The sequence below is a fragment of the Mandrillus leucophaeus genome, unplaced genomic scaffold (genome assembly GCF_000951045.1).
Source record: "Mandrillus leucophaeus isolate KB7577 unplaced genomic scaffold, Mleu.le_1.0 Scaffold402, whole genome shotgun sequence".
Taxonomy (NCBI): Eukaryota; Metazoa; Chordata; class Mammalia; order Primates; family Cercopithecidae; genus Mandrillus; species Mandrillus leucophaeus.
The window spans coordinates 813466-823088 of NW_012104277.1; the positions used below are offsets into that span (position 1 = coordinate 813466).

The 9623-nt window shown below is 42.7% G+C and overlaps 1 pseudogene; it reads right to left on the minus strand.

Moving 5' to 3' along the window:
* Positions 1 to 1379: 1379 nt before the first annotated feature.
* LOC105548203 lies at positions 1380 to 5017 on the minus strand (annotated as a pseudogene).
* Between the last annotated feature and the right edge of the window lie 4606 nt (positions 5018 to 9623).

Genomic DNA, 9623 nt, shown 5'->3' on the forward strand with positions numbered 1-9623 from the left:
TAAACCCCACATAAACCAAGCAATATAAAAGATTCAGATCAAGGTAAATAATATGCAAAATAAGGATTTCTTCTACATGCACAATAATGGTGCTTTGGAATTCATTTTTCAAAGTTGCGTCTTAAAGGTATGTTCTCCAGGCCAAAAAGTAATTGCAAATTCACCTCAGCAGGTTGAGAGAAACTCAGAATTTGTCTGAGAAAATACTTTTGCAATTTGTAGAGGATGGCATTTGGGAGGATATTAGGTTCTACAGCAGTTAGGATCGGGATTAATAGCCACAGGTAAGCAGAACCAAATAACACTAAAGCTGATGGAAGATACAGTTTTTGTCAGTTCTCAAGAGTGCCAATCTTCCCAAATAGAGTTTCATTCACCTACCCAATTTTCATTGGGTCAAATCACATTAGATATTTCATAATCACCAATTCCCAGACAGGCAAGCAATTGAATACAATGAAATCCTTAAATGTCTCTCTTGCCCATGTTCTATAGTTCAACTCCATCTTTTCTTCTCTTATTTTTCTATACGCTTTATCCCAAATCAAAGATCAATTGGTCATAAGTATTTAACCAGCAACAATCTTTGAATGCCTACTATGTGTCAGGCACCTTTATAATAAACTGAGATTATAATAAAATATAAAATAATATTCTCTTGATTTCAGAGACCAGGACATGTGATAATTTTAAAAATCACTATAACATGAGATGTGAAATAAGAGGTAGGTGAAAGTGCTCTAGGTGCCCAGAAGGAGAAACGCCAAATAGAGCTGAGCAGGGGGACAAGAAGTTTGAATTGCTTCTTGAAGGTGGGAAAGCGCCTTCCAGACACAACTGACACTTAATGAATATTTACTACATATCCTAAAGTCAGCTGAATGTGTGTTAAATAGATAAATACTTTATGTGTGTTAAATAGAAACCATAGGCTGGGCTCGGTGGCTCAAGCCTGTAATCCCAGCACTTTGGGACTTCAAAATAACCAGAACTTTTATAAAGAAGAACCCACCGGAAAAGGTCATAACTGGAGATTTTTAAAAATACATGTTTAAAACAGAGATTTTAGAAATGATATGAGTATTGATAATAAGGTCTAGAATTTGTCATGGGTGAGGTAGCTAGAAAGTTGTGTGGTGATAAGCTATTATAAAGGAAAAGATTATTGGAAGTCATCAAGAAACCTGGAGGATAAGGCATTTGAAGTTTTATGCATATAGTTTTATGCAGATAGATGCTAATGTTGCACATAATATTTGAAGTTAGAAAAACTGGTCCTTGGTCCATCTCAAAAAAAAAAAAAAAAGAAAAAGAAAAATAGGGAAGATTTGTTAGTATTCTGTGAGTTCCACAATCATGTCAAGCATATTAAAAACTCCTTAAAGTCCTGTTACCTTTTCCTGTTTTTTTTCACAAGAGGATTTAACTTCATCAGAATTTTTCTTTACATTTAAAACACCTGCATCTTCAGTTGCCTCATCATCCGGCAAAGCAAAGGTCACTCTTTTCAAGCTGTCTTTACATTGTTTACTGTCTTCACTTTCTTCCAGGTCATCATCTTCATCCCTACAATACCAAAACTCCTATAAAAAGAAATATTATACTGCTTTCCATTAGAAAAACAAAAGGAAACATCTTTTCCCTTAATAGAGTTCTTCTTTTATATGCCTAATGCAACAAAATACTCAGAACTTCCAAAACCATTCAGGTATTAAGGAACAGAAGGTATCACTTAAGTGAAATGCTATATAAGAAACAGAACAAAAAGCATCCAATATATAGAAAATAAATTGTTCATCAATCTATAATGCAAACCTCCTATCTCACAAAAATAACAGGATTTTTGGGGCACAAAACCAAATCAAAGTTCCTTGTAAGAAAGGTTTAATTGCTACTGCCAGTAACATTTTTCATAATTAAATGATCTCTAATATCCCTTTAAATCCAGAGACTTTTCTCTGGCTATCTTGAGAGTATCTGATATGACAGAATCTAACTTCTTAAAACAAACATGTGAAAACTACAAGTACAAATACATGATTGGGCAATTCCAGCTCACAATGTAAAGGATGGTTCAAAATACTCACATTTCAGAAATGCTTAGTTCTCCTGCTTCTTCTTCAACAATTTCATCATCTTGTTTGAACCCAGCTCATCATCATGATCACTTGCTATGTCTTCATCACTTTCGACTGGATCAAAAAAACTTTGTACTTCACATTTCTGAAACTTTTACCTGACTAAAATAAAAAGACTTTTTAAACTATTAGGAATAGAAAAATACCTTATTAACACATGTATATATACTTATGTATACTATATGTCTCCATTACTAACTTAATAACACTACAAGCCAAAAATAGTTATTAGGTGAAATTGGCAACTAAAAACACTACCATAAAACTATTGTAAGAACAACTGGAACATAAACTGAATGGAAGTACAGATTCATTTATAACTGATAAGATAGAGCACAATATTTCTTAGCTCTAAATCTTCTGACTACAATTACATCTCTCCTAGAAAAACAGAACAAAAGCTAATGGGAGGAGGAGGAAAGTGCTCTCTCCTCTCTCAAAACTTTACCTTAAGTGTTTTACTTCCAAACAGTCCCCCCTCATCTTCATCAGAATCAATATCTTCAAAAAAATCAGTATCTTCCACCTCATCATCATCATCTTTTTGTTCCTCTTCTTTTTCCCTGTTTTCCAAATCGGCCTCCTTTTCAGAGAGTTGGAAGAATTTCTTGTCTACTATGGACTTTTCTCTTGGTTTTCCATGTCCTTTGTTTTGCACCTTGCTCTGCTGTTCCAGTTTGTCGATATCAAAGTCATGGTCAGAATCCTCATCACTGAAAACTGGGTTTTTCCTCAGATCGAATTTGCTTGAGTTTTTAGCTCTCTCACCCACTTCAGGATTGTCACTACCCATATCTGACATTTCCTCCTCCTCCTCTAAATCTTCTAGGTCCTCCTGGCCATCAGCCTCTGTCTCTGAACCATCCTCTTCACCCTCCTGTTTTTCACTCTCTGGGAGAAGACTGATACCTTCATCTTTGTTTCACTAACTGCACTCTGGAAGCATTGTAAAATTGGTTCATTTTGCAATTCCAGTTGTTGCAAAGTCTGCTCATCATCAAAACTTTCTATCACAAGTTTTTGTAAAGGACTTCCACAGATCCTACCATTCTCTAACATTTTATTAAAGTCATAAAGCACTTTTGTTAAAGAAGTGAACTTTGATGCCAATCCATCTTGAATCCTATAGGGAGGAATTAAATGAGATTTAGAGTTATAGGTAATAATTTCACAGCCCTCTTAATTAAAAGAAAAATAAAAACCCAAACTCTTGTAAAATCAAATTTGAATGAAGTGTAAGTATAGATTCTGGCCCCAGCAGCATATAAGCTGATGAGCCACACTGATATATGAAACCTGTCAACCACGTATTTGTGAATCAGCTGTATAGATTTCAGGCAGGAAAAGCATTACAAATCCATTTGCTTGGAGATATATAGTGAATTAGCCTTAAATTACCAACTCTGCTACATTATATACCACTCCATTCATTTATTCCCTTATTCCTTCAGTGATCAACATTTACTTTGGCTACAGTGGTCAAGGAAAACCTCTCTTAGATATGACATCTGAGGTGAAACCTACAGATAAGGATAGTCTTATAAAGACCGGGAAACATGTATTCCAGGCAGAAGAAACAGCAAGAACAAATTCTCTAAGATGCAATTGAGCTTGGTAAGCCTGAGGAATAAAAAAGTGAGCATGGCTAGAGTGTGAAGGAGGCAGAAGGTGAAGTTGGAGAGTCTGATGGGAGCCAAATTCTGCGGGGCTCAAGGGTAAGAGTTTGCCATTTTAAGTGTAATAAGAAAACATGAGATTTTAAGCCGAAGGATGAAATGATGATTTACACTAAGGAAGAAGAAAGGGAGGAAGGAGGAGGAAGAAAGTAGAGTGATTAGAAGGTTGATGCAGAATTCCAGGCAAAGGATGATCGTGATTTAAGCTGGAGTTAGAGCAGTGAATATGCTGAGTACAGTTTGGAGGTATAACTGACAGGATTGCTAAGGAATTAGATACAGAATAGAGAAAAATGAAGTCATCAAAGCAGCAGCCTAGTTTTATGTGTGAGCAACTGGAAAGACAGAACTGCCATTTACTGTGATAGGCAAGGCTTGAGTGGTGGAGCATGGGGAAAGGACTTCAGAGGATGGCAGTATAGGTGGGTAGAAACAACATTCTACTCTATTTTGGACACAGTGCATTTGCGATGCTGAGAGTACCAAAATTTAAAAAATTGTTAAAAGTCGTACAGTGCGGATATCCCAGTTGCGCGCTACTGAATTCCAACTAAGCTCAGTCTGTAGTTGCTAAGAGCCGGGAACTCAAGGGACAGGTTGGAGTTTGAAATATAAATGAGTTATAATTTTATAGATCATATTTGAAGTTCTTCAACAAAATACGCATAAAACGCTTGTGCTGGAAAGAGGCATGAAAGTTCTAATTCTCAAGAAGCTTAGTTGGGGTGGGTAGACAACTGACAGTTTGTACTTTCAATAACGTATGACGACACGTAAACACTGAGTGCTTTAGGAGCACATAGGCAGAAGAAGAAACCAACACAGTTTGTGTGTAGGGGGATGGCGGCCGTAATAAGCCTCAAGGGGAGCTTCTAGGCGTTAATAGCTGAGGTCAGGTTGATTTCAATAACATTCAACTGAGAGATCCATACGGTAAAAATTTTAACAATTTTAAAAATTTTGATAGCCTAGGAAAGTATAAACCCTGAAATGTGGGGAAAAGTGATTTACATTTCCTCTTACCTTCCCCCAGCTCCACAATTTGCCAGGGGTCCGCAATCCGCTTCCAAGTGAGACCGCCGTCGCACCCCAAGCCCGGGATCTGCGCACTTATGTGAGGATGCACTGGGGCCAGCCGGTGGCTTTGGGGACCTCCGTCAGACGCCGCTCCAGGGTCCCTCGGCGCCAGGCCAGTGGGGCCATGGCTGTCTGCAGCTCCTGACACAACGCTGCAAGCAAGGCAAGAGAAACCGCGCCGCAAGGATGTGCGCCGCCAGGAAACCGCACCGCAAGGATGTGCCTAGCGCAACTTGGGAGCTCAGAGCCAAAGTTCCCCTGCGCACAAGTTCCGGACTCACCCCAAGTCCGAGCCAATGGCAGCGCGAGCGCTTTCGCGTGTGCAGGGGGGCGGGAAATAAAAATTGCTACTGGTCAACCCAAGCACCTTTGAACTGTTTCCAAACCTCGTTTTGTACTTTTCAGGGGCCCACAAAGGATGGCGCCTCCTGGCTTTAATTTCTGCTTTAGGTAAAGTGGGCTGTTGTATGCAGTAGGAAATCAGTGGCCTTCGCCAGGCCCCCTGCCGGTGGCCCCGCCCTCCGCCGCGCACCTCCCTCAATCAGCAGCTGCTGGGGAGGCAGCGGAGATGGCTCGTGCTGAAGGCTGTGGCTGCCAATGCATTAGGTGAATACCGGGCGCCAGCAAAGGTCGCAGTGGCTTGGGGCGCGTGGGAATGGAGCCCGGGGGAGAAGGAGGCCTCAACGCGGCCAAAGCACCTTGATGATGCGCTGTCTCCCCGCGGGTGCGTTCTGCGGCCACTGCCGGCACCTAGGCAGAGGGTACCTTCCAGAAACGGCTCAGCTTAGTGCGGGAATGGCCTTCTTGTGCATGAGTCCCACTGCCACTCGGGAGCTGTGCGCCCTGGGCGCTGCACCTTCCAGTATGTGGGCGGGAGAGGCGGGGGATCTTGTCCAGAGGGTCCGACAGGACAGGGACTGAGATAAATGGAAGCCGGTAGGTAAGTGTTATTTTGCCGCTCACCCATAAAGAGGCTGGGGGAGAAAACAGAAAGGAGAGCAAGTCCTGTTAAAAAAAAAAAAAAAAAAAAAAATTTTGGCCAGGAGCGGTGGCTTACGCCTGTAATCCCAGCACTTTGGGAGGCCCAGGTGTGCGGATCGCAAGTCAGAAGACTGAGACCATCCTGGCTGCTACGGTGAAACCCTGTCTCTACTAAAAATACAAAAAATTAGCCGGGCATGGTAGCATGCACCTGTAGTTCCAGCTACTCAGGAGGCTGAGGCAGGAGAACAGCGTGAACCCGGGAGAGGGAGCCTGCAGTGAGCCAAGATCACGCCACTGCACCCCAGCCTGGGCAACAGAGCAAGACTCCATCTAAAAAAAATAAAATAAAATAAAATAAAATAAAATAAAATACAGGGCCTGAAGGTGAGTAATAGCAAGATGGCTGTCACAGGACCTACAAAGGGGAGAAGCCATGTCGCCCAACTCCAGAGGTTGGTATAAGAGTTTGAGAGGCGTTGTCTGATTTCAGAAGCCTTTTTATGTGAATGCCAGGCAATGTCTCATACTCTCCCTGACTCGTTAGTATAAAAGCAACACTCTTCCCCTAAGAAGGTGCAAAGTCCTCCTTTCTCAGCAGCAAGGAGGTTTAGGCCTCAGCAGTTTTGGAAAATCACTGCTGCTAAAGAGTATATTTGGGATTGTAGAGTAAGAATAGATTTTGTTATTTCTCGCAAACAGTCTGAGATACCCTTTGAGAGTGTGCGGTAGTAGGAGAGTGAAGTGGACAAACCTGCTATTCCAGTTCCTGTAGCAGTGGCCATTCCTAACCCCATAACTAGGGGTATTAGTTGTATGGCCCTGCACTGATGGACTTGTGCTTTGAGATGCATTGATAGGGTTTGATTTCCTGGGGCAATGTCAATGTTGGGACTTAGGGAGACTAAGGTGCAGGTAGGTGCCTGTCCAGTTGGTGGAGAGGCAGATATAGGTTGAAGTTCCACATAAGTATGTCTGGCCAGGCACGGTGGCTCACATCTGTAATCCCAGCACTTTGGGAGGCTGACACGGGTGGATCATGAGGTCAGGAGATTGAGACCATCCTGGTTAACACAGTGAAACTCCGTCTCTACTAAAAATAATAAAAAAATCAGCCAGGCATGGTGGCAGACACCTGTAGTCCCAGCTACTTGGGAGGCTGAGGCAGGAGAATGGCGTGAACCTGGGAGGCGGAGCTTGCAGTGAGCCAAGACTGCGCAACTGCACTCCAGCCTGGGCAACTCCATCTCAAAAAAAAAAAAAAAAAAAAAAAAAATATGCCTTGGCTGTAGACAGAACTGGTTGTGTATGTTAAACAGGTGTGTGAGTTTGTTGTTTTCATTTTCCCATACCCCTAGAGTACTTGCCAAGGTAGCTCTGGTGAGCAGCTGGAAATGGGTATGGGGAGCAAACTGAGTGGCTCCCTGTGTTCTCTTTTCCCATTGGAGAGAAAACTGTTTTGTATCTACTGGGAACCATTCAAGGGAGTGATTGAAAAAGGGGATCAGAAGGCAATCATTAATGGTGGGGGCGCTGCTGCAGGGGATCCAGGGGTGAATGGTCATGCAGGGAGTACGTTTGCCGTTACAAAACCCGGACTGTTTGTTAAGCAGGGAGGAGGTGATGATTTTTGGAGGCCCTGAGAAGCGGACAAGCCATCTGAATGGAGCTGTTACCATGATCAGTTGGGGCTTGAAGTTGTAGCATGTAACTACACTGATAGGATAGTAGGTGCCCCAGGGGCAGGCCTGATAACAGGTTGTGCTGGATGCATAAAGGGGCTTGGAAAGTTAAGACAGTATTTGTGGTTATAGGGTGGTGTATGGGCTTTTCACTGCTCATGTAATAGGTGTGGTTGGAAATGTAAGAGAGTAAAAGCTGGATTGCGCATCCTGTTAGGGCATTCTTGGTAAGCTTTGGGGAAGCCGAAATCTAGGAATTATTTCATGAATTAGGACTTTAACCACTTCCCAAGCCTTCTCTGTCTTACAGGGGAAGGCTTCTATCCAATTTGTAAAAGTATCGACACAGACCAACAAGTATTGAAATCCCCTTGGCTTAGGCATATGGGTGACATCTAACTGCCAGTCCTCTCCAAGATAGTGCCCTGTTCTTTGTTCCCCCAGAGGGGCCTTACGATGGACCAAGGGATTTTTGCTTTGGCACACCTCAGAGGCTTTGACTACTTGTTGGATGGTCTGGAGGGTATTTGGCCCTGTAAATAAGGATTTGACCATTTGATGAGTGTTTTCAATACCCATATGAAAAGTTTGGTGAAGGGTCTTAAGTATTTTCCATTGACTGGCTTTGGGCATGAATACCTTTCCCTCTTCTGTCATTAACCACCCGAGGGGAGGAAACTACACCCCCATGAAAGTCCCCATTCTGTTTCAGTCAGGGAATTCTGGGGCTTAATCTCTTGCAGGGGGTTGTTCCATACCAAGGGTCCTTCCATAGATATTTCTAATGGGAGGTTCAGCCTGGTAGCAATTTTGACCTCAGTGCCTGTCCGATGATTTCCTTCTGCCTTTTCTCCTCCACCTTTTTGATGACTTTGACAGTGTAAGACTGCCATCTCTTTGGGTTTTTGCACTGCGTGCAATAACTTCATGATTACCTTGTGGTATTTAATGGGGGTTCCCCCAGAGGTTAGGAAATCCCTTTCTTTCTATATTGCAGCATGGGCATGTAGGATAGATAAACATACTTTCTATCTGTATACACATTTATTCTTTTTCCCTTTCCCAGTTCTAAGGCTCGGGTAAGCACCACCAGTTCTGCTAACTGGGCACTGGTCCCTGGGGGAAGACACTTACTTTCAAGTACTGTTACATCACTAACTATGGCATAACCTGCCATTCATATCCCATTCCTCACAAATGAACTTCCATTGGTATATAGCTTAAAGTCAGGATTAGCTAAGGGGACTTCTAAGAGATCATCTTGGGCAGCATAAGTTGACTACAATTTATTGGCAGTCATGCTTGATTGGTTCCCCATCCTCTGGGAGAAAAGTGGCAGAGCTGAGGGCTGCACACATGCGTATTTGAAGCACTGGTCCCTCAAGGAGTAGCACCTGGTATCTAAGCAGGTGGTTGTCTGATAGCCACAAATTTCCTTTGGCACCTAGTATGCCGTTTACATCATGAGTAGTTCAGACAGTGAGATCCTTTCCTTGTATTATTTTGATAGCCTCTGATACTAAGATAGCAACCACTGCAACTACCTGTAAACAGTGAGGCCAGCCTTTTGCTGCTACAACAATTTCCTTACTTAGGTATGCCACTGGTTGTGGGGTTGTCCCACAAGTCTGAGTAAAAACTCCAAGAGCTATTCCCACTCTCTCTGTGATGTATAAAGAGAAGTTTTATCCTGTGGGAAGGCTTAAGGCTGAAGCTTGTACTAGGGCCTGGTTTAAGGTTTTGAAGGCTGTCTCTGCCTCTGGTTCCCATTCTACTAGATGAGTATTTGCCCTCTGGGTCTCCTTGATTAGAGTATAGAGTGGCCTGGCCATCTCACTATATCCAGGGATCCATAGTCAGCAAAAGCCAGTGATTCCAAGGAACCCCTGCAACTGCTTTAATGTCTTAGGGCAAGGATAAGCCAGTATAGGCTGTATTTGTTCCTAGCTCAGGGCCCTGGTTCCTCTGGCTAAGATTAGGCCTAGATATTTGACTTGTTGTAGGCAGAGCTGGGCTTTCAGTTTAGATGCCTTGCACCCTTGATTAGCTAGAAAGTTCAAGAGATCTAG